This window comes from Stegostoma tigrinum, chromosome 27 (genome assembly GCF_030684315.1).
Source record: "Stegostoma tigrinum isolate sSteTig4 chromosome 27, sSteTig4.hap1, whole genome shotgun sequence".
Lineage (NCBI taxonomy): Eukaryota > Metazoa > Chordata > Chondrichthyes > Orectolobiformes > Stegostomatidae > Stegostoma > Stegostoma tigrinum.
Genome location: NC_081380.1, coordinates 18,186,636 through 18,211,349, shown reverse-complemented (window position 1 = coordinate 18,211,349; position 24,714 = coordinate 18,186,636). Strand labels below are relative to the sequence as shown.

General features: G+C 42.4%; 1 protein-coding gene across 2 annotated transcripts in view; it reads right to left on the bottom strand.

Moving 5' to 3' along the window:
• The window catches only part of caln1 (calneuron 1), a 312,262-nt gene that overhangs the window by 236,448 nt on the left and 51,100 nt on the right, over window positions 1–24,714 (bottom strand). The window lies entirely within an intron of this gene.

Genomic DNA, 24,714 nt, shown 5'->3' with positions numbered 1-24,714 from the left:
GCTCATCCAATGGAATTTCAGCAGACCAGGGCCATTAATGTTTGCTTATAGGGCAACAGGCAATCAAAATAGGCTAATTGTACGCTGCAGTTGATAACAAGAACAAAGAAATAGAAAATCAAGCTCTTGTGAACAGACTCTTGTTCAGAGATCTAGTTTAGAATATAGTATGAGTGCAGTTTTTAAAAATAAACATTCCTGATGGAGAGCTGTGTGGGACTGTAAGTGCTTTGTCCATTCATTTTAATGATGGAACACATAATGGAGCACAGGCACACAGGCTTCAGTGTGGCCAGGATTGGCTGGGATGGACTGATGCTGCATTATAACCTGGCTATGGCTGATAGCATCAACCAGAAGGATGAGTAGGTTGAGTTGATGAGCCAATTGGCCACAACACTGAGATGCTGCAGATGCTAATGGAAGCGGTATGACAGGAACACCCAACTTCAGGGGTCACTATTAAAAGCTTTGTTATATTTAGTTTTCCATTTGAAATTGCAATTTTCTCCAATATACAGTGCAAAACAATTGAAAATTAATGCATGTATTTATCAAAGTTCATGGAAATACAGCCCACATATGCTGCAAACTCCATCAGTCCTTTAATCCTTCTATCCTTTTTCCATTGTTTCCTCATAGTCCATCCCAGCCAATCCTGGTCACACTGAAGCCTGTGTGCCTGTGCTCCATTATGTGTTCCATCATTAAAATGAATGGACAAAGCACTTACAGTCCCACACAGCTCTCCATCAGGAATGTTTATTTTTAAAAACTGCACTCATACTATATTCTAAACTAGATCTGAGCAAGAGTCTGTTCACAAGAGCTTGATTTTCTATTTCTTTATTCTTGTTATCAACTGCAGCGTACAATTAGCCTATTTTGATTGCCTGTTGCCCTATAAGCAAACATTAATGGCCCTGGTCTGCTGAATCCCTTTGTTCCTTTAGCCATCCAAACGTCATGACTTAAATGCTTTTCTGTGAACATTGCTTTTCCATGTACCATTCTTGCACTTAAAGCCTACACCTCAAATTTAAGTAACAAAATATCTACTATTGACTTATGAGTAAAGACTAGCCAGGGCCCCTTCAGTTCTCCATGTCAGCTCAAAGATTCCTCGTATCACTCTTAAACATCGCATAATCCATAAAATAAACATATTGGCAACTTCTATATTTTCTTAAAAGAAGAAAATATTCTTTTGACGCAATGTCTGCTAAATTCAGCAGCTGCTTTCTGCAAATAACAATTTAATGAGAAATTCAGTGATGTATTTTCCATTGCATATTTTTAAAATATAATTATTTCCACTTTCAGCTTTCCAATTATTAAGTTTTATTTTACTGTGAAATTATTAAATCCTGAATTTAAAGAATTATGTCTTATACATCTTTTGACACAAGCAGCGATAAAGTTAATTTGTGAAGAAAATTAATGCGATGCATTACTTCTGACTGCTCTCTGCCTGTTAGCACCTCATACTATTGCTAGTTTTATAATAAGGTTAATTCAGTCTCCACAACCAATAGCCTGTGTGTTGGTACTAATGCAATTTGCTTTCAATAACTTTTGAGAGTTTGCAAAGATCACACTATTGCTTTGATCAAATCTGTAACTAATGTTACCTAAATAACACTTGCTAAAATCTCAATTATAGAATTCTCAGAACATTTTCAAATTACTGAAATAATAAGTTCTACATTAAAAATAACATAACTTACACAACAGAAATTCTACATGTCCTAAACAAAGAGTTCAGGAACTGGAGTCTGAATTCTGTCATTGGCAGTATGGACATCAGTCCATGTCTATCTTTCTGAGGGCCCCCAGTCTTCTTTCATCTGAAGAGACTACACCATTGCAAATCACAATGTCAACAGCACAGAGTCAATGTCAGTTAGCTTCAATATAACCTCCAGGTATTTTTTGTTGTTTAACAGGGATTTTATTCTAGTTGACACCGAGCAGTGTAAGCTGTAACCCATACCTGATTAGAAGACAGTAACTATGTGAAGCATAGTTTAATGAGGTGTAAAGGTCTGAGTTCCTGTTTCCACCCTGATCACTTAACATACTGTGATTTGGTAAGTCTATAATTGACTATTATGGAAATGATAAAATGGCAAACAGGTTTTTGGTCAAAAGTACATTAGCTGTGGGGTGATAAACAAAGCACAGATAAGCATTCCATGCCTAGAGATGAAGACAGACTTGCAGGAATTAATCAATTCAGGGACATTACAAAAGGAGAGTCTCGGGGCCAAATATATTTGTTCAGATGAACTGGGGTTAATTAATGAAGGATTACTAGGAAAAGAAACAGGAAGTGCTTGAAAAACTCAGGAAGTCTGGCAGCATCTATGAAGAGAGAAATAAAGTTAACATTTCATGTCCAATATGACTTCTTCAGAACTATATAGAGTCATATTAGACTCCAAATGTTAAGTCTTTCTTATTTTCACTTATTCTTCGGATAAGGGTGTCACGAGCTCGATCAGCAGTTATAGCCTTTCCCTAATCACCAGAGGGGAGTTAACAGTGAATCACATTGCTGTGGGCCTGGAGCCACACGTCGGCCAGGCAGGTAAGGATGGCAATTTCCTTCCCTTAAAGACATTGGTGAACCAAATGGCTTTATCAACCATTGACAATGGTCCCCCGGACTCAGGAATGTACATGATTGGGCACCAGTTTAAATATTATAAATTCTACCTTAATTTCAAGTAATTCTTTTACTTAATTTTTAAGCATAATTTACAGCAATTTGAAAACCAGAAAGTAGCGTTATTGCAGATGGGAGAGAGAAAAACCCTTGGTGGGAAAGTGTAATTATAATAATTTTATATAATCAGCATAGGCAATTAATGCAAAATAAAAAGAGACATTTTACGTAGGATTTAGATAGCACTCTTCCTGACCTCCATCATTCTAAAGGACCGAACCCTATGTATTTTGTAAGTGTCAATTTTGTTGAGTATGATGGAGGATTTCTCCCTGCAAGGCTGTGCGAGTTTTCTCTTATCAGACTCATATGATTAACTACCCACTCTGCCCCGTGGCACCCCTTGTGCTCAATTCTCACTCCCTCCTAGAGTTAGAATTAGGTTGATGATCACAAGCTTTCAGAGCATAGCCCCTTACCACCTGATGAAGGGGCAACGCTTCGAAAGCTTGTAATTTCAAACAAACCTGTTGGACTGTGACCTGGTGTTGTGTGACCTCTGACCTTGTCCACCTCCACATCATTCCTTAGAAGTAGCAAAGGACGCTATGTCCCTAGACCCTCTCAGCTCTATCCAAGTTCACCATCCAGGTCAGTGCTGCCTCGACAGTATAGAGGAGCAGCTAGCTGTGCAGAAAAGCCGATGGGCTTTCTCTGGTCTTCCAGGATGCAGCAAGTAGAATGAACATTCCTTCTTCCTCTACTCTCTGCTACCTCACACTCACTTTATCTCTGCTACTGCACTCAGCTGCCACCAAGGCTCATGCTCTACCACTCTCGCCATTACATGAAACATCTTCTGTCATTCACACTTCCCAAGCTCTCAGACTATTAACTCTGTATGGACTTTACACTGCCTGCTCACTCACTCAAGTCACCTCACCAATTTTCTGCTCCTTGCACCAGTAGTAACAGCTGTGCCACACACTTTCAATCTACTCAAACCCTCCTTTCCTTTCACTGCAGGACAAAATAACTACGACATGACACAGAGAGAATGAGTGGAGGGGTGCCCAACATTAGGTTCCGCACCTGCTACAGAGAGGCCAAGACATCCACGACCAAGTACCACTCTTCATTCCATTCCAACTCTCACAGTAACCCCACTGTCAGCATCATTCATCACACACCACTCCTAATCCTGGGCATGATGCCTTCATTTTTGTGTCTTATAGGTGCCAGTGCCATAGCCACTGTCTTGGCACTAAATGCCCATACCTCCTGAAAGGACTTCTTCAGCTCCAGAGAAGAAAAGTACCACAACCAAGGCTGTGTTATGGGAACACAGCTGGTTGAAGCAAATTGGTGGCTACCATGGAAAGCCAGGTCCTCCTGCACCCGAGATAACAAAGTGTGGAGCTGGATGAACACAGCAGGCCAAGCAGCATCTTAGGAGCACAAAAGCTGATGTTTCAGGCCTGGACCCTTCATCAGAAAAGGGGGATGGGGAGAGGGTTCTGAAATAAATAGGGAGAGAGGGGGAGGCGGATCGAAGATGGCTAGAGGAGAAGATAGGTGGAAAGGAGACAGACAATTAAAGGGGCAGGGATGGAGCCTGTAGAGGTGAATGTAGGTGGGGAGGTAGGGAGGGGATAGGTCAGTCCAAGAAGGGCGGACAGGTCAAGGCGGCAGGATGAGGTTAGTAGGTATGAAATGGGGGTGCGGCTTGTTGTAGCACCTCCCAGTTGCGAACCATTTCAACTCCCCCTCCCATTCCTTAGACAACATGTCCTTCCTGGGCCTCCTGCAGTGCCACAACGAAGCCACCCGAAGGTTGCAGGAGTAGCAACTCGTATTCCGCTTGGGAATCCTGAAGCCCAATGGTATCAATGTGGATTTCACAAGCTTCAAAATCTCCTCTCCCCTCACTGCATCACACAACCAGCCCAGCTCATCCAGGCCTCCCTAACCTGTTCTCCCTCTCATCTATCCTCTTCTCTCACCTCAAGCCACACCTCCATTTCCTACCTACTAGTCTCATCCCGCTCCCTTGACCTGTCCGTCCTCCCCGGACTGACCTATCCCCTCCCTACCTCCCCACCTACACTCATCTCTGCAGGCTCCATCTCCACCCCTTTAACTTGTCTATCTCCTCTCCACCTATCTTCTCCTCTATCCATCTTCAATCCGCCTCCCCCTCTCTCCCAATTTACTTCAGAACCCTCTCCCCATCCCCCTTTTCTGATGAAGGGTCCAGGCCCAAAACGTCAGCTTTTGTGCTCCTAAGATGCTGCTTGGCCTACTGTGTTCATCCAGCTCCACACTTTGTTATCTCGGATTCTCCAGCATCTGCAGTTCCCATTATCTCCTCCTGCACACTCAGGGTCTGCTGGATAGCATGCAGAACCTGGAGTTCATTGGCCGTGATGCTGGTCCTCAGGACCAAACACAAGTTCACAAGGAAAGAAGGACCTTTAGATCACTTCAAGTGACCAGTCATCACATGGAGATAGGGCAATGCCAGGAGGCACACAGCCAGATAAGGAACTACACACAGGTCCCTCAGACATTGCTCTCAGGGCACTCCAGAAGTAGTATGGCCTTCCACCTTCATGCTGCCTACTCCCCACTGGGCTCAGGTGGGGTAAAGGTGTTTGTACTGGAGTTACCACGCCGGAGCCCCCAGGCTGACAGGTGACTCCCTCAACTTGCATGATGACTGTTAACCAAAGACTTTGAGATTTGGCTGGCTGCTTGCTGCACACGCAATGTGCTTGCCACATAAGCTGCTGGCACGTGGTGGACATGTCAGATTGGCTTAGCGACATGTTGTACCACAAGCTGTGTGCCCCTTGGATTGAGGACGGCTGACCAGCAAGACAGGTTCTTTGGCTTAGCGACTGTGCAAAGAGGCAAGGTAAAGACAAGGCAATGCAGGGAAGGTGTGGGCATGCAAGGAGACACAAAGTGAGTGTGCGCTGACAGAGAAAGTGTGCAGCCCTGAAATGCAGCCTGGTCCAAACTACTGTCAATGCCTGTTACAATGAGCAAAGTCTGCCTTGTACAGCTGTGTGATGCTAATGGCTGGCAGGGTCTGAATTTTATTAGCATCCTACAAGTGGATCATTAAGAAGTTGGCAAATTTCAAAGGGTGGTATTTGTTGACTGGGCACGTGCATGGTGCTGATGCCCATCAATCATGCGCTGAGATGCAGCCGCACAGTGACCAATATGTAAGCTCTTTGCAGCCAACAGTGAGTTGAAATAACCAGGTAATCGTTCTATGTCATGAATTCTTGGAGTGAAGTCTGAACTTAATGAGGCAAGATGTGCAGCTAATTATGTTGTTAACAAACAATAAAAGGCTACTCGCTGCTACCTGGCAAGTTACTTCAGTGTTGTCCAGAACTTGGTTAAAAAGATACAGCAAATTGTTCCCAACATCAAGATAGACCTTGCTGACATCTCGCATGGTTCTGCCACCATGTCATGTCATTTAGATCCCCAATAAGACTCTGCTCAAAGCGTTTGATGGCTCATGAAGTACTTTCAGTCTGGTCACTGTTAAAACGCAACAATCTTCATGCAAACAGCTCACACTAACACCAACGTACCACTGACCAATTCTCTCTCTAGTGACTTAGTTCAATATTGATGTTGATAAACGTTGTCCAGGAAACCAAAGATATCACTCCTTCTCTTGTTTGAAACAATGTCAAGATTCTTCAACATCTACCTGACCCACTTGATAGAGCCTTGGTTCAACATCTCACCCAAAAGGTGGTGTCTACAACAGTGCCCTTCTGTACTACTGCAGCGCCAGCATAGCTAAAGTTTACCCCAAACCATGGGACAAGAGTCAGTGCCAGAGTACAGCGAGACCTTGTTCACATGGGGCGCTGGGCCCAGGAGTGGCAGATGGAATTTAACCTAGATAAATGTGAAGTTCTACATTTTGATGGGGCAAATATAGGCAGGGCTTATGCACTAAATGGTAAGGTCCTGGGGAGCGTTACCAAATGAAGGTGCCTTGGAATGCAGGTTCATAGTTTCTTCAAAGTGGAGTCGCAGGTAAGCAGACTAGTGAAGAGGGTGTTTGAAACGCCTGCCATTATTGGTCAGTGCATTGAGTTGGGAGGTCATGTTGTGGTTGTAAAGGACATTGGTTAAGCCACTTTTGGAACTGCATTCAATTCTGGTGACCCCGCCATCGTAAAGTTTTCAGAAAAGTTTTACAAGGATGTTACCAGGGTTGGAGGGTTTGAGCTATAGGGACAGGCTGAATAGATTGGGACCATTTTCACTGGAGCATCAAAGGCTGAGGGATGATCTTACAGAAGTTTATAATTTCATGAGGGGCATGGCTAGGGTCAATGACTCAGTTTTCGCCAGGATGGGGGAGTTCAAAACTAGAGGCATACCTTTAAGGTGAGAGGGAAAAGACTAAAAAGAGGCCTAAAGGACAACTTTTTCATGCAGTGAGTGGTGCGTGTATGAAACGAGCTTCCAGAAGAAGTGGCAGAGGCTAGTACAATTACAACATTTACTCAGCATCGGGATGGTATATGAATAGGAAGGGTTTAGAGGGATATAGGCCAAATGCTGGCAAATGGTCTGGATTAATTTAGGATATCTGGTCGGCATGGACGAGTTGGACAGAAGGTCTGTTTCGTGCTGTACAGTTCTATGACTCTATGACGTGACGTGAGATTCTGTACCGAGGAAATGAAAGCAGATGTAAGATCCTTTAACATGGCATAAATCTGGTCATGAATCTGATCAGAAATGCTGTGGCAACATTTACTTTTTGCATGCATGTTACAGTCTGGAGCTGCTTGTGGTGACGGTAAAGGCTGCAACTTTCTCTCCGTCACAAAGCTGACCAAGAACTCTCTCACATTTCCCAGCAGTCACGAGCGTGCATTTGAAAGGCTTGGGCTGATACTCAAATCTGTTTCACCGTGGAATAAAATCACCTTACTTGGCCATCACATCCTGCAGTGGGACTTGAATCTGGAGGCTACTGGCTCAGAAACAGTAATGCTGCCCTCTGTTCTGCATGTAGAACTTTTTGAAAATTTTCGCAATAAGTCTTAATCCCCGAGAGAATATGAAGAAGAAGAATCACATTACTCATCACACAATTGAAAACAACAGTAGTTGGAAAATGTGAATACCGCTGAGGTTACTGTTCTAATTACGCATTCATGAAATGAGACACACTGACATTCAGTCATTCAGATTGACGGCAGTCAGAGATATTCAGTTGGTTATTTGATACTCATAAATTTATATTTAAAGTCAGAAATTTACAAAGTATAGTATGAAAGGAAAAATAAGTCTGTGGGATTAATCAATGAAAAATAGAAATGTATTAACTCTTAAATTATTATTGGAAAAACCTAAGTACACAGAAAATTGTGTTTGCAAACTAATGGAGAGACGGCAGAAAATTAACAGGAACAGCTCAATTAAAGTAAACCTAAATATGATATGCAAATTTTCTTTGCAGCTGCATCTGATTGGCCAAAATCACTTATTCAATGAAGCAGAACCTAAAGTATCTAACATACATCGATATTTTTTCACACTACTGTATGCTTTTGTGTTTCACTTTTATTATACGTGAGTTAATGAAAGAATAAGCCAGTTTCTTTCAAATCTGTACTTCACAACCTCCACTTTACGACAGAATGATACATAAGGGGCATTTAAATGACTCATGGACAGGCATATGGATGATAGTAAAATGTAGGGTATGCAGGGTAGTTTGATCTTAGAGTAGGATAATAGGTCGGCACAACAACATGGGCCGAAGAGCCTGCACTGTGCAAATTGTTCTATGTTCCACGTTCTAATGAAATTCAGTTGAGATCTGGAGCAGGAATTTTGAACCTCAGTGGGGTTGGGCTCTCAAACTAGTGCTGCCAACCAGTGTACTAGTTTTAGGTTATTGTTAAAGTAGAGGGTTGATCCTATCGTGTAGTTCCTTGAGTGGATCATCAAAGCTATTTGGCAGAACGCCTCGTCGCCAGATTTTTCCAACAAATGCCAAGATGTAGCTTGGTTTGTGGTGACACCACTCATCAGATTTGTCATGTATGCCCAGACACTCTGCACCACCATACGCTGCCCTCAAAGCAGCTGTGAGGGGGTGCTGGTAGACACTGTCAAACATCTCCTTCTGGAATGTGCCTTTGCAAAGAAGGTCTGGAGAGTGATGCAATGTTTTTGTCAAGATTCATCCTGAACAGCTCCATGATGCAGGACTCTGTGCTCTACGGTCTGTTCCCCAAGACACACACCAAGACAAATATTAACTACGTCTAGAGGACCATAAACTCAATGAAAAACACTTTGGTCTGCCTGAAACATTTTGGTCTTCCACTGCAAAGAGTTGACCTTGACTGAGTGTTGCAGCCTGGCACATTCTAAGGTCCGGAACTATGTGCTGAGAGATGCACTGAAGCTTGGAGCAACCACTGCCAAGGTGCAATGGGGAAAGACCACCGTCCAAGTTCTTTCTGCCAATGTACATGTGGCTACCTTCAGTTATCAGACCCTCTTGTTGCCTCAAATGTATGTAAACAATATTCTGCATAAGTAGGAAATGATTTTGTTTGCAGCTGCAGGAAATGTCAAATTCCAATGTTCATTTTCTTCTTATTTGCAAAGACTGTACAGAATTGTTTTAGTACCTTGTGTATGCACATAAAGTTTTTTCTGAATAAAGCATACTATTTCAATGAAAAAATGTTTTCAGTCGCCATTGGGATTAATCAGAGATGGGGGGGGGGGGTGCGGGGTGCGGGGTGGAATCTAGGTTGATTTGGAAGGGCTAACCAATTAATTTTGTTAACAAACTTATTGTCTGTTCTTTAAGGGTTCGTTTTGAATTTTGATGAGGGCACACAGGCTGAAAATTAGCCCATTGGCAAGAGCAGTAGCAGTAAGCTGAAGATCAGTTTTGGCTGCACCATTAAATTGGGAGGTGGTGACACGAAAGGGAGCACAGCCGTGGGGTATACTCAGCCATTGGGCATGTGGAGATTGTGAAGTGGATCATTTCAGCATGCTGAGGTAATGCAGAGATTGGGACTCTCCTTGCAATTCTGAGTCCTAATTCGGGTGGCAGAACAGTTCCAGGAGCAAATGTTATTGTGAATGCAACTTACAGCAAATGTGGAAATGGGGCAACAACTGTTAATCTATTACAGCTCTCGGCCATTGGGTTGAGTGGCAATGAGGATGAATATCCTCAACAGTAGAGGTAGAGCAGGGCAGTGGACGGGGGGAGGGGCAGGAATGAATTGGATTTATTGCCAAAGAAGAAACTACTGGGTTGAGTCAGAGAGTTAGTGCTGCATACAGTGTGTCCCTCCACGCAGACGGTCACTGAGAACTGCAGCCTTTGTCCTTACATCTCACAGAACTGTCTACATTCCCTGTCAATATGAATCAAAGTTAGTGTGTCCTTGCTCTTCTAGACTCTGCCATCTTTCAAGCATCAGAAGTGAACTTTTGTGACATCTTGAACACCAAGTCATTACATCTCACAGTTTACTGATGACCTATTAGCAAGAGTTGAGCAGTACATAAGATTTTCAACAGATGAGGCCTCATCTGGGATCCAAGGCCAGAGGGTTTCACTTCCATCAATTGATTCCATTGTAAACCCATAGCCATCAAGGTGCTCAGTGACTGACCTGGGAGATTCATGAACAGAGTCCCAATCCCTCTATATTCAGCTCATCTGCAACTACACTTTGTACATTTCTGTGCTTGCATTCCGGCTGCCTTAGCTATTCATCCCACACCCCTCCCCAACCAAACATCATGTGTAGTTTCTTCAGAGGGAAGGTTTTTCTCTTACAGAGACAGCTATTGCTTTGTGTGACTCTGAGGTAGAGCCACACAGATGCTACAACTGCTCCCATCTGCATCAGTGTCCATACTCCATACAGCAGCCCTCCAACAAGGTGTGGACCTCGAAGAGGGTAAGTCCTTGTAATGACACTTTTCATCAGAGAAAGCAGAGATGCAGGATCTACAGCAGCTCAAGGTGGCATCTCACCATGATGTTCTCAATGCAGTAGGGACAGGCAATAAGTGCTGGCTTAGCCAGTGACACCCAGATTCCATGTGCAAATAAACAGACAAATGTCACAAACAGCAAAAAGATCATATTACAAATGCGCAGTTGGTCTATACAGAATAATGTAAAATAATGCCTACTGCCCAAACAACCAACATGATTCCTTTACTGGAATTGATATGATCTCATGTTAAGGACCTAGAGAGTTCGATGCTGGGTGACTGATGGCTATTCATTGGACTCTTTTAGGTTCAAGAACCCATTGGTAAATAGAAAGAAATTAATACCAAGGCACATGGAAAGCCCGGGAGTATAAGGAGCAGGTCATCAATACCATAAATAAAAGTTTCCAATGCATTGGTCAATGGAATGCTTCAGGAGGCGGCACGGTGGCTCAGTGGCTAGCGCTGCAGCCTCACAGCGCCAGGGACCCGGGTTCGATTCCAGCCTCAGGCGACTGTCTGTGTGGAGTTTGCACATTCTCCCCATGTCTTCATGGGTTTCCTCGGGGTGCTCCAGTTTCCTCCCACAATCCAAAGATGTGCAGGTTAGGTGAATTAGCCACACTAAAATTGCCCATAGTGATCAGGGGTAGGTGGGTTATAGGGGGATGGGTCTGGGTGGGATACTTCAAGGGGCAGTGTGGACTTGTTGGGCCGAAGGGCCTGTTTCCACACTGTAGGGAATCTAATCAAATCTTCTGTGGAGCTTGGAAAAAGTACTTCTTATTTTATATTTTTAAAACCATTCACATTTGCTCAAAGTTACTATTAGCACATAGATGAAGGGTTGTTAATATGCTGATTGTGAATTGTTTTTCCCAGAAACCATACAATAAGAGATTTGTTTGTTTGTCTGTTTATTCAGAAGGGAACACACAAGTGTGTTGAAAAAATCTTTGATGTCTTTTGTGTATAAAAGAGTCAGGCATACTTAAATGGAAAAACTGCAAGACAAAGATGCCAAGACAGTCATGTCAGAAAAATAAGTCTGTGCCTGCAGTATGTACTATCTACAAATACACTGCAGCAATTAGCCTTTCAGCATCTTCTAAATCCATGAATTGCACTCCATTGAAACGCAAGGTCAGCAAATCCACAAGCCATGTTCATTTCAAGGTCCTTTCCAATTCACACTCCATTCCAACTCAAACAGATATCAATGTTCCTTCACCTCTGGGTCAAAATCCTCTGTGGGGTGAAAAGGAAGTCAGCGCAAGGGCTACTGTTACATAGCAGCAAGCAGAAAGGAGGGTCAGTTCACATCTGCCTCTGTGAAGCTACTGTTTGACCAATCTGTATTCAATCACCCATGCTGAGCACTGTTATGGGTTAACTCTACGGCTAAAACTGCAAGCCATGTTAATGTTTTGGAATACCAAGATCAGCTATGTGTCAAAGGTCCTGCTACTAACAAGCAAGGCAGCGCAGAGCGAGCTAGGAAAACCAGCCACATATTTTCTTCTTCAGTTTTATTGGAATACTATATTTTTCATGTTGTATAAAAAAGAAGAAATGATGATTATTAAGTCATGTAATACGACAAAATTAATTCAAACAACCTGGGTTTCACTTTGCAAAATTTTGTATGGTGGGTGTAATAGGTTACTGAATTCTAATTTTTACGTCAAATTGAAATCTGGAAAATAAAGTGCATAACCCAAATAAAGATGAGTCTGCGTTTACACTTGTGATCTTCGATGTAACTGTAACCACATATAAGAATAAATAATGGTTAAATGCATTGCATCTATGGATGGTACTTATGGAGGTATCTGTGAGGTGGTGGGGCTGGGGGAGTGACTCACTCACCTGCTTTGGAGGAGGCCCACTCCATTAAATACCAGGTAGGTGAGTGGACTCAGTGGTCTTCTCTTTCTGAGATGAAAGAGCACTCCTGTTATCTGCTGATACACAGCCCTCAATACAATTGTACTCACTTGCATCCTTTGAAAGCAGGTCCATCAGTGAGAATTATGCACCCACTCCAAATTGATGAAGGGAATTGTCTCAATATTTGGAAACAATTTTAGAGTTTCCTGGAATCTTACCTCTGCAATTAATAATATGGTCGGTGTCTTCGGTTGATTCATTTTTACCCCAATCAGTTGGAATAATAATACAGACCTGGCGGAACGGGCAAGCAGCTGAGGACATCAGGCCAATTCATTTAAATATTTTGATGGTGCTCCAAGTGCATTAGTGTCTGATTCACTGGGAGAACTCAAAGATTGAATTGGGATTTCTTTGGGGCCAGCGGATTTTACATCACTCCCAGTCACATTTAAAGCTGTGCTACAGAATTCGTTTTCAAAGAAATGGCTGAGGCTGACTAATTCCATTCAATTTTCAAGTGTTGCACATCTGACTGCAATGCGCTCTTGTGACAAACTATGGCCCTATTTGGAAGAGAGACCTGCACAAACAGAGGTAACACACATCTGGATTTTAGCTTCGGCTGGTGGTTGGACAACCGCCCCTAACAGTTAACGTTACCAGCCTCCAAAAGCTGCCAGGCAATCACCAGGGCAGCCTCGTTGGCCAGTAGCAGTGACTGAAGAGCACCAAGAGGAGGAGGGCACGGTGATAGACAGATACGTGGGTCTGGCCTGGGGGCACAGGAGCCAAATTAGGCATGCAGGGAACCAGAGGTAGAATGGAGAGCACCTTCTGATGGACCAAGAGTGCCCAAAAGGTAACAGCCCTCCTCCAAGCAGTCTGCCATGAGGTTAATCATTTGGCTTCTGGGTGTGAGGAGCTGTGCCTCCCTGAGACTGGCAACATGGTGGGATAGCAGTAAGACAGTGGGCACCTTTCCCACCTTCCCACAACATCTTTATTCCTCTTGTCATGACAATGCCAGACATGTTTGTAAAAAATGATTGCTCACAGACTCTCTCACACAAATCAAAACGTAAAATGGCTGCTATTCCTAAACTGGCGAATCATGCTTTCATGGTAGGTACTGAGTTGGCCTAGGCCTGGGATACAGGTGCTTCTCTTAAAAACTCAGGGTAATTAACTTTCAACTCTCTCAGCTATCAGCCTGGACTGCTCTCACTGTCAACTGGTGGTGTGCTAGAAGGAACTGATTTTTATTCACTTGTGGGACATGAGTATCAGTGGCTAAGCCAAAATTTGTTGCCTGTCCCCAGTGGCCCTTGAGAAGGTGGTTGGTGAAATGCCATCTCGAACCGCTTCAGTCCAAATGTGATAGGTAGACCCACAACGCCCTTACGGGGAAATACCAGGATATTGACTTAGCAACAGTGAAGGAACAGTGATTTAAATCAAGTCAGAATAGTGAGTGGTTTGGAGGGGAACTTGAAGGTGGTGGTGTCCCCATATATCTGCTGCCCCTGTCCTTCTAGGTGGAAGTGGCCATGGGCTTGGAAGCTGCTGTCTAAGGATGTTTTGAGAATTTCTGCAGTGCATCTTGTAGATAGCCACACTGCTGCTACTGAGCAATGGTGGCAAAGGGAGATGCAATGCCAATCAAGCGGGCTGTTTTGTCCTGGATAGAGTCAAGCTTCTTCAGTGTCATTGGAGCTGCACCTGCAATAACCCTCCACCAAGTTACCCTTTATTTGCATGTGGAGAGGCCTTGACACTGATATAGATCGCTCAGAGCCAGCTCTCATAGTGAACAGGATCTTTGACATTCCTGGTTATATCTGCCAGCCAGGGCTCCCTGATTAGAACAGGTTAACAGCCCCAATCAGGGAACTCATATTCTATGAGGCCCACCTTGCTGACCTCTTACAATCACTACATCCCTCCCCCTTTGAGTCTGAGGACATGGGTTGTATCTTTTTTTTGTAGCACCTCCCGGGGCATTTTAGCATCAGGTCAGATTCTTCCAACTCTGCCTCTGATGCAGACAGCGTGTAATGCACAGAAGTTCATCTCTTGTGTCCAAAAGACATTCATTTTCTTCCTTAGGTAGCAAAGGCTTCGAGGCAGCAACATCCGCCATGTCCATCTCAGATTACAAGGTATCTTCAACGTTGGATGGAGAAGGAGAACCCAAAGGTTTCTGAATAGTCAGAAAGGCTGCCAAAGAGCTGGACATGCTTTCATCCCACATCATTTTATGATTGCTGAGGAGCAGAAGGCCCTGCAGATAATGGCCGGCTTGTATTGTAGCGAGGCTTATGGCTAAGGGTTCTTTAGAGAGATGGCCGTCCGTGTGTCCTCCTGTAATTGTGGACTGTATTTGTTTCCCATAACCATAAGTGACTGTCATATGTCTCTGGCAGATGTGACATAATGAGATTTATGTAAGTAATGATGATGTAATTGATCAGATAACTTTAGAATCAGGAAGAGAAAAGACAGCAGTCTAGAATGAGAATATGAAGTGAGTGATCTTGCAGCTGGGTTTGATGGCCCCCTATGTACAAATGTAATTTACAGAATTGAAAAGCCTCCTTTAGAGGCAAGGAGCCAGCAACCTCAGGAACAGTGCACATGCAGAGAACCAAAGCCTGCAATACTGCAGACTGACATTGCAACGTGAAGGCAGTAGTATTGTCCTAAAGCAGTCAGATCATTTGCTTTGCTGCAGTATTAATACATATGTGTAAGTTGAGTAGATGTGTGCTTAACACCTCTACATTGGGGAAACAAAGCGGAGGCTTGGAGACCGCTTTGCAGAACACCTCCGCTCAGTTCGCAACAAACAACTGCACCTCCCAGTCGCAAACCATTTCCACTCCCCCTCCCATTCTCTAGATGACATGTCCATCGTGGGCCTCCTGCACTGCCACAATGATGCCACCCGAAGGTTGCAGGAACAGCAACTCATATTCCGCCTGGGAACCCTGCAGCCTGATGGTATCAATGTGGACTTCACCAGTTTCAAAATCTCCCCTTCCCCAACTGCATCCCTAAACCAGCCCAGTTCGTCCCCTCCCCCCACTGCACCACACAACCAGCCCAGCTCTTCCCCTCCACCCACTGCATCCCAAAACCAGTCCAACCTGTCTCTGCCTCCCTAACCGGTTCTTCCTCTCACCCATCCCTTCCTCCCACCCCAAGCCGCACCCCCAGCTACCTACTAACCTCATCCCACCTCCTTGACCTGTCCGTCTTCCCTGGACTGACCTATCCCCTCCCTACCTCCCCACTTATACTCTCTCCACCTATCTTCTTTACTCTCCATCTTCGGTCCGCCTCCCCCTCTCTCCCTATTTATTCCAGCTCCCTCTCCCCATCCCCCTCTCTGATGAAGGGTCTAGGCCCGAAACGTCAGCTTTTGTGCTCCTGAGATGCTGCTTGGCCTGCTGTGTTCATCCAGCCTCTCATTTTATTATCTTGGAATTCTCCAGCATCTGCAGTTCCCATTATCTCTCTCTCTTAGATTGAAAAGAACGCCTAGTTTCCAAGTAGTTGCCTTGAAATTGAAAATGCATACAGAACTTTTAGGTTATGGGAATTTTTAACCGGTTGTATCATTCTCAATGCATGATGCTGCATGAAAATAACAGTATTATGCATTTAAAGATATGGCATTCAATACCCATAAGGTGAGAGTGACTACCCTTGACATCAGTCTATAAACTGTCCACTAAAACGAAATGTTTAACAGCTCACAGGGGTCAGTTTTAGTTACCTGTATCTGTGCTGTGGCCTGTCCTCAGCCCTCACTCCAGCGATCCCAGCCTCAAGTCCCGTCCCTCTGCTGTCCGACCGTTTCTTTTGTGGAACAGTCTCCATTCCAATGTGGCCAATTTCTGCAGGGCTACTCCCGCTGCCAGCAACAAATGAACTAGGCAATAATGGCATATTCCTAGTTTAGCTCTCATCAGTAACCTAAGAAATGCAGGGCTAAACATGTCCCATTATTCCCAGGGCCGCTGTGATGGGTGCACTCCACCCTGCAACACACAGGAAACCTCAATACACATCATACGATTATGACTTCCAGCCAGGAGCCTGCCTCTGAACAGCTGAACCTAACAAAGCCTCAACTCTTATGAGGAACCTTGCTCTCTCCCTTTCAAGATTGACCCGAAAGCACAGAGCTCTTCAGCCAATGACATTTAAATTAACCTGTGAGTCCACCCATTCCTTATCTCACACATGTTGCATTTGAAGTAATGATTATTATAGCTCATACAATCTGCATCATTTTAGTGTGAATAAATATTCATAGTCTGTATTTATAAATTCCAAATTTATTTTGAAAGAAGAAAGAATACATTATAAAGCTATAACCAAATGGTGCATTTGACTCAAGTCAGGATGTTGGAACAATGCAGATGAATTAATCTGCAATATAATATGGTTCTCGTGATACTGTAGTGTTTGATGTATTTTCCCAGAAAATGTTGATTAATATTCAGAATTTAACTGCCTGTACTTTCAGTTTAGAAAACGTGGAAACACACTCCTTCAAGTCATTGTTTTGTGCAATTTCTTGTTTCATAGAGGAATGAATGCATGTTCTTATCAACTTCAGATTGCTTCACTCACCACTGGCCACAGAGAAAGGGAGGAGGTTACTGAGGGCAATAAATGTGTTGGAGGTACTATCTCATCTCGGTTTCAAATGCAAAGTTATGACATCTTGTAATGCACATTCTGGAATTCATCCTGCAATGGCTCACAATTCACTGCACAAATCTGAAGCATCAATATCTTTGAAGTCCCCTTTTTTAAAAGCTTGCCCAATCTATGAGCAATGTTCGATAATTTATTTTGATGTACTATTCTGCAAACGGTGAAAATCATAGAGGAAGCTAAACAGCACTAATTCCATGCCTCTGTGTGAGCTTCTCTTCAACTATTGATTTTGTGTGTCTTGGACTGCAAGATAAAAGTTAACTTTGAATTCTTCATTGTGATCATCATCTGTTTCATATGTATACTACTTCTTTCTCCTAATACCAGCAAGTCTGGCTCCAAGTGTACCAATATGTTCATACCCCCAGCAAGTTCACTTATGTCCAACAGTGCTTTCCCAAACTCTTTGCCATTCTTACAGTCTACAAGAACTTATTGGTTTCTCTGGGTTGTTTATGGGTTCTTTCAGTGAAGGATGTTTGCTAGTCATATTAATCTCAAGGAGTATCTTATAACACACGCAAAGAGAAATCGCAAACGTGAAACCAGAAATGCCTTTTGCAAGTATTTGTGCACCTACACATGAGGTACCATTGGATGTGCCGTTTACGTAGTCTCACCAGAGATGTTAATTGGTGCATCTTAGACATTACCAAGCTGACAGTGAAGAAGTTTCAAAACATTAGCTTGACTTTCCCATCACATTTCAGTCAATGATTTCACTATAAGAATAAGTACATGGCACTATAGAAATGGCATGATAGAACCTCCCAACAATGTGCTGAAGCAGAGAAATGCATAAAAATATACAGCACTTGCTCAAAGAAAGCCATTACCCTCAAATTGCACTTGACAGCATCACTAACAATTAAATTCAAAGACTCTGCATTGTATGAAATAAACAAGACTGTGGAATAACTTCCAGGCAGGAAAGAAAAAAGTCTCTCAATTTTGATTGACTGTAAAGTGATGTTGTTTGGGAGTTGATGAAATGTTTCATCAAGTGTTTGAAACTTTTCAAACTTTTTTATTTGTAGTTACCTTGATCTGTTTTATTTCATTTTTCTATCTTTTGCACAATAAACTTCAAATTCGTTGTGTAAACTAAATCTGCAGCCACATGATATTATGTCTTGGTGAAAGATCATTACATTAAAATCAGAGAAATACAAATATGATCCAACAAGCCAGATTTTATTCTGGCATCTGACCTGTCCAGTAGTAACATTAGCTGGGATCATAACACTAGCAATACACTTCTAGAGTCGGCCCCTGTTTTTTCCCAGGAGACGTAGATGTGTCAATAGAATTTTAAAATATCTATAAAGGATGCTGCAGGCAACATACAAAGAAGAAAGAAGTGTAGACCATTCATGACTAAACTTATGCTAACTGCATTCCAGCATATCCCCAATAACCTTTCATGCCCTTGTTAATCAAAAATCTATCTACCTCTGCCTTAAAAACATTTAAAGATACTGCATCCACCTCCTTTTGATGAAGGGACTTCTAAAAACTCACAACCCTCTGAAAGAAAAATGATTTCTTCATCTGTTTTAAATGCTCGACCCTTAATTTTAAACTATGACCATGGATCTATGTTTTCCCACAAGAGGAAGCATCCATTCAACTTCCACCAGGTCAAGGCCACTCAGGATCTTATATGCTTCAATTAAGTCAACTCTGACTTTTGTAAACTCCACAAGATACAGGCCCAGCCTGTCCGGTCTTTCCTTATTAGGCTCATTCCAAGCATTATACTAGTAAACATTCTCTTAACAGCTAACAGATTGACATCTTTCCATAAGTACAGTGACCAGTACTGTTCACTGTCTTCCAGATGCAGTCGCACCAATGCCCTGTATAACTTAAGCAAAACTTCCCTATCCTTATATTCAATTTCCCTCACAAAAACATAACAATCTATCAGCTTTTCTGATTACTTACTGTATCTGCATACTATCTGCGAATCATACACCAAAACTCCCAGATATCTCTTTGCATATCAAAGCCTGAAACCTCTCACCATTTACATAATATGCTTCTTTTTTACTCTTTCTATGTAAATGGACAATTTCACATTCTCTCATGTTGAAATCCATTTACCAGATCTTTGCCTCTTCGCTTAACTTATTTATATCCTTATGTAGGCTCCTTGTATACTTTTCACAACTCACATTCCTATCCATCTTTGTGTCATCAGCAAACTTAACTACCATACTTTTGATCCCTTCATCCAGGTTACCTATATAAACCATAAATAGTCGAGGCCACAGCACCGATCCCTGAGGCACACTACCCATGACATCCTGCCAGCCTGAAAAAGACCAATTTATGCCTAGTGTCTGTTTCGTGTTAGCCAGTCAATCTTCTATCATGTTAATACATTACATCATACACAGTGAGCTTGGTTTGTCGGCAGTAACCTTTGATGCGGCACCTTATCAAGTGCCTTCCGGAAATCTAATTACAAAACATCCACTGGTTCCCCTTTATCTACAGCACAGGTGTTTTTCTTCAAAGAACTCCAATAAATGTGAAGATTATTGAAGAATGTCAACAATTCCAGCAGACCATTACCAAATCCCTATCAAATTTGTTGACTGACTTCTTTTCAGTTCCTGTCCAATAAACTGTGAAACCTAATCCTTTGATTCATACGACTGAGATTTTAAACATTGATGACAACTCTCTGAAACCTGAAGAAAGCCAATTATTTTCTCCCACCAGTTGCCAGAAGCAGCTGCCTTTAACTTGTAACTAAGAGACTTTGCAATTAGTGTACCAATTGCCCTGTGCCTGCTGTGATGAAGAGAAAAATCTCGAAGAAAGTAGTTCAAAGAACAGAAAGACTTGGCAAGCAAAAGGTACATCTCACTGAGTCCTGTGCAGTGATGTTATTGAACAGTGTTTCACATTTTGCTTTCCTTGGCCCATAAAACCAAAGTCATTTGTTTGTCTGTGGCTATGTGTAAGGATTGTAAAAGGTGATTAGAGTTTATCACCTGTAGAGCCATAGAGTGTTTACACGTAATTAAAATTTACTTACATTTAATTGAACAGTAGCTCTTGTTAAGTACAGGAACCTGGTCAGTGTTTTCTGTTAACACTGATTCCAACAGACAGATTAATCAGAGGCTTTGCATGCTTTAATTAAACCAGCCTTTGTCATGACGCTGGGAGTAGTGGGGCTTGAGTATCAGTGTACTTTTCCAACCGGTCATAATATCAAGCATTTCAGTTGCTCTTTAACTGGACCAACATGTTCAATAATGATCAAAACGCTTGTCACCAACTATCACGTTTCTGTTCATCTGTTAATGCAAGTTCACCATAAGCTTGCGCGAGGGAGTAACCTCAAGTCCTGAGCAAACCAGCTTGAGGTACAGAATATTGCCAAATGTGAAACAGGAAATTATTCTATGTTTCCAAACGCTGCATACTTATAGAAAAAATATATTACCTATGGTTCATAATTTCCAAATCAATGCGCAAAAATCAATGTTATCAATGATCCTGTATATTTTGTAGACTCTGGAGTTGTGGAGGAATTGCTGGGTCTTGTTTTCCAAAGGAGTGACTGAAAAAGCTTGTGTCAAAAAAAAACTATCAGCATGTCATCTTGATGCTGATGGGATAGTGTAGGGGGAGGGGCTTAGATTAGTTCACAGGTCGGCACAACATCGAGGGTCAAAGGGCCTGTTCTGTGCTGTATTGTTCTATGTTCTATGTTCTATGACTGGTCAATGTTTGCAGGTGGAATTCCAACATCACTTCTCAATCGCTACTAGCCAATGGAAGAGGCACTACAGGGACATTTATTTACTAGTCATTTTAAGGCATACCCTGACATGGAGGCCGGGAGCTGTGTACATGCCTGTCTAGGTACAGATGTGTACAGTCTGCCTTTGATGCAACTGAATCTGCCTTGCATCCCTTCTACAATGCTCCTTCTTAGGAAGGAGCAACGTACATTTACTATAGTTCGATTGCAGCAATCAAAGAAAATAGCTGTTCAACTTTAAGTAATAATTTTCTCAAAGTCCAGAACCCTGCTGATTTTAATGGTCTTTTCATTCCAGAAGACTGAATGTATAGTGTATCACTGATATGAAACCAGGAAATTTCAGGAAAGCACATTATTATCAATGTCAGCATTCCAATTAAGTCCTTGCACATTATGCAGGAGGATATGAAGCCCCCCTAAAATGGTCAGGTAAGCAAGGTACAGATGCAAGGTACACATTTACAGGCTTCTGACATATAATATAATCTTAGCAACAAGAAATCCACCTATTAGACTCCAAAATTCTGTAGCAATTCCACTTTGTCCTATTATCATGGATATTTAAATCATTATATTTCCAAGTAAATTACTTTTTTGAGTTGCATTATGCTTCTGACCTACTGTAATCAAATATATAGTCCCGCTAGGGACACACATAATTGTGACAAATCAGTTACACACGCACACAGCAATAGGGCCACTGCACGAAATTACTTGTCCCATATTTGTCAGAATTTTGCTGTATAACAAACAACTTTAATATACAAAATGATAAATGTTTCAGATCTCAATCTCCATTTGCTTCCCACCTCTGGAAGCCTGCTTCATGAATGTAGTGCAATCAACCAGAAATTCAGCTGAAGTTGTTCAGCAACAATAGCCCCAGTTAAAATAAAACACTTTAATAAACTTGATGATCTACAGTCTAACAATTCTTTAAACTGGATGCAATTTCCCCAAAAGGCTAATGCAGTCCTCAAGAGATGCCCAATCTGTTATAGACTTCTAAGGCCAAATATTTGTTAAAGTGAATTCAGGTAGAGTGTAATTGTATAAAATAGAGTAAAATGAAATCACAAATAGATACTTTCCAAGCCACTGCAATAATTTAGACTTGCGATAGCTTTTGCAACAAAAAATTGCACAATAGCTCTGTACGTGATTTCCAACAGCAAACAGAAACTATGCATTAGATTCTCTCACATAATGATTTAGCAGCATAGTGACTAAACCATGGATTTTAATAATGGGTTTATTAAAGTTTTGGAGTAGATCTGTAGCTTGGGTTGTGGATGTTGAGGCTGGTCGGCTCACCGAGATGGTTTGTTGTTCTGCACACGTTTCGTTACCGTACTTGGTAACATCCTCAGTGCAGCCTTTCTTTCTTAGTATTTCACCATGGTTATGACATGTTTGGTTCAGACTCAGACAGTTGTCAGGGAGAGGGATGGAGTCAGTTGTGAGACAGTGGAGTTTGTGTTTGGGACTGAAGACAAAGGCTTCATTTTTGCTTATTATTTAATTGGAAGAAATTTCTGCTCCACCAGGGCCAGATGTCACAAGTCAGGATGGTGTGTGACCCGGAGGGAACTTGGAGGTGATGGTATTCACATTCCCTGCTACCCTGCTGCTTTTTGGTGGTGGAGGCTGAGTGTTTGGAAGATTCTGATAGGGTTATGGGCAAGTTGTATGTGTTTAAAATCCCCCTCCTTCAGCCCCTTTCTTCACATAGAAGCCAGAGTTCTCTTGTTGTTTGCTTGACATGAATTTCACAGGATATTAGAAGGGGAAGATTTCCAAACCAACCATCTCACCATGATCTGATGGAGTTGCCCATTTTATCACCACAGATGGAACGTGATCTGGTTTTGAATGTGGAAGGAAACAGCCCCGTTCACACTGAAGAGAAACTGTACACATGTTGTGTGTATGGACAAGGCTGATCATGAGGCTTCACAAGCCATAAATGCAGTCACACTGGAAAGAAACTATGGAAATGTGGGGATTGTGGGCAGGAATTCATTGCCCCCCCTGAGCTGGAAACTCATTGACGAGGTCACACCAGGAACAGGCCATTCACCTGCTCAGTGCAGGGGAAGAGACTCACTCAGTCATCTAACCTGCCGCAACACCAGGTCGTTCACATTGAGGAGAGATCATTTCAATGCTCAGACTATGGAACGTGCTACATACATTCCGGAACTGCTATGCCATCAATATGTTCACACTGCAGACAAGCCTTTTAAATACCCAGACTGTGGAAAATGCTTTAAAACTTCCAGGGAGATGTCATCCCATCAGTGCACTGAGGATGTTACCAAGCATGGTAACGAAACGTCTGCGGAACAACAAACCAGCTCGGTGAGCCAACCAACCTCAATGGATTTATTATTGGGACTACCCGAGCATTCACTATTATAGTGCTGTATTTTCCTGGCTAATTTCTTTTTAACGTCAAAAAGCAAGATAAGGTAGATGCTGGAAATTTGAATCGAAAAAAAAACAAAAAATTCTGAGAATGCACATGAAATCTGGTAGCATCTGTGGAGAGAGAAGCAGAGTCAATGTTTCGGTTTGGTTGAAAGGTTAGGAACCTGAAATGTTAAATTTGTTTCTGTCAACAGACATTGCCTGACCTGCTGAGTGTTTAATTTTAATTTCAATGGGCTTTTTCTTCTCCACTGGGAGTGCATTTTTTGTGTGGAGGAATAAGTCATTAAACTTATCATAGGTTCTGTTGGTGATCTTGCCTGAACCATGAATACCTACTTATTCAGTTACACTTCCTCTACTTACTCCAGCTCCAATACGGAACCTTCATTAAAGTGTAAAAGAACAGAGCACTCAAGCCACAATCCTCAGAGAAACAACCACCACACAGCACTGGCGCACATTTCTATATCAGTCACAGCACCTGAAGTATATCCATGGTCTGCTAAATCACACCATGAACAGCATCACACTAAAGCAAAGAAGAAGTGGTCAGGGAATCAATTGAGATTGTGAGCCAGTGCTATCGAAGGTAAGCCTGATCTTCTATCAGTTTTCTATATGCCTCCTTTTATCTGCAAACAACACAGGTAGGTTTCACTGGCATCTACTTCAAGTATCAAGCCTAGTTAGTGGGTACTGATGTATTACTTAAAGGACATCAACACTTAATTGATCAAATAAAACCTTCTTCCAGTTCAAAAAGGTCTATTGAGGTGACTAGGGTTGATTTTACGGCCATTTTCATCTGATACTTGGGGAGATCACTGCAAGTGAACCATGCTCTCACCTTAATGTGCTAGGCCCATTGGGAAAATGATGCTGCGCTGTTACTGAAAGCAATGCACCCATCTCAGCTTAAGGAAAGAACGGACAGCTGACTACTGCGTGTGCATATTTCTACCGTTCCTGCTGCCTCAGGGTTTTATGTCTAGTAAAGATGGGAGAAAGCAGCTGGCAGAACACTTCTGTTCTCTTATAAGGAAATGTTAGTCTTTTAATACAATGTTTATTGGAAAAGATTCCAAGTGTAACTTTTTTGTCACCAACAGCAATTCTGGAACTATTAGCAAGCATGAGAGCAAGAAAAAGGATAGTTTCAACCAAG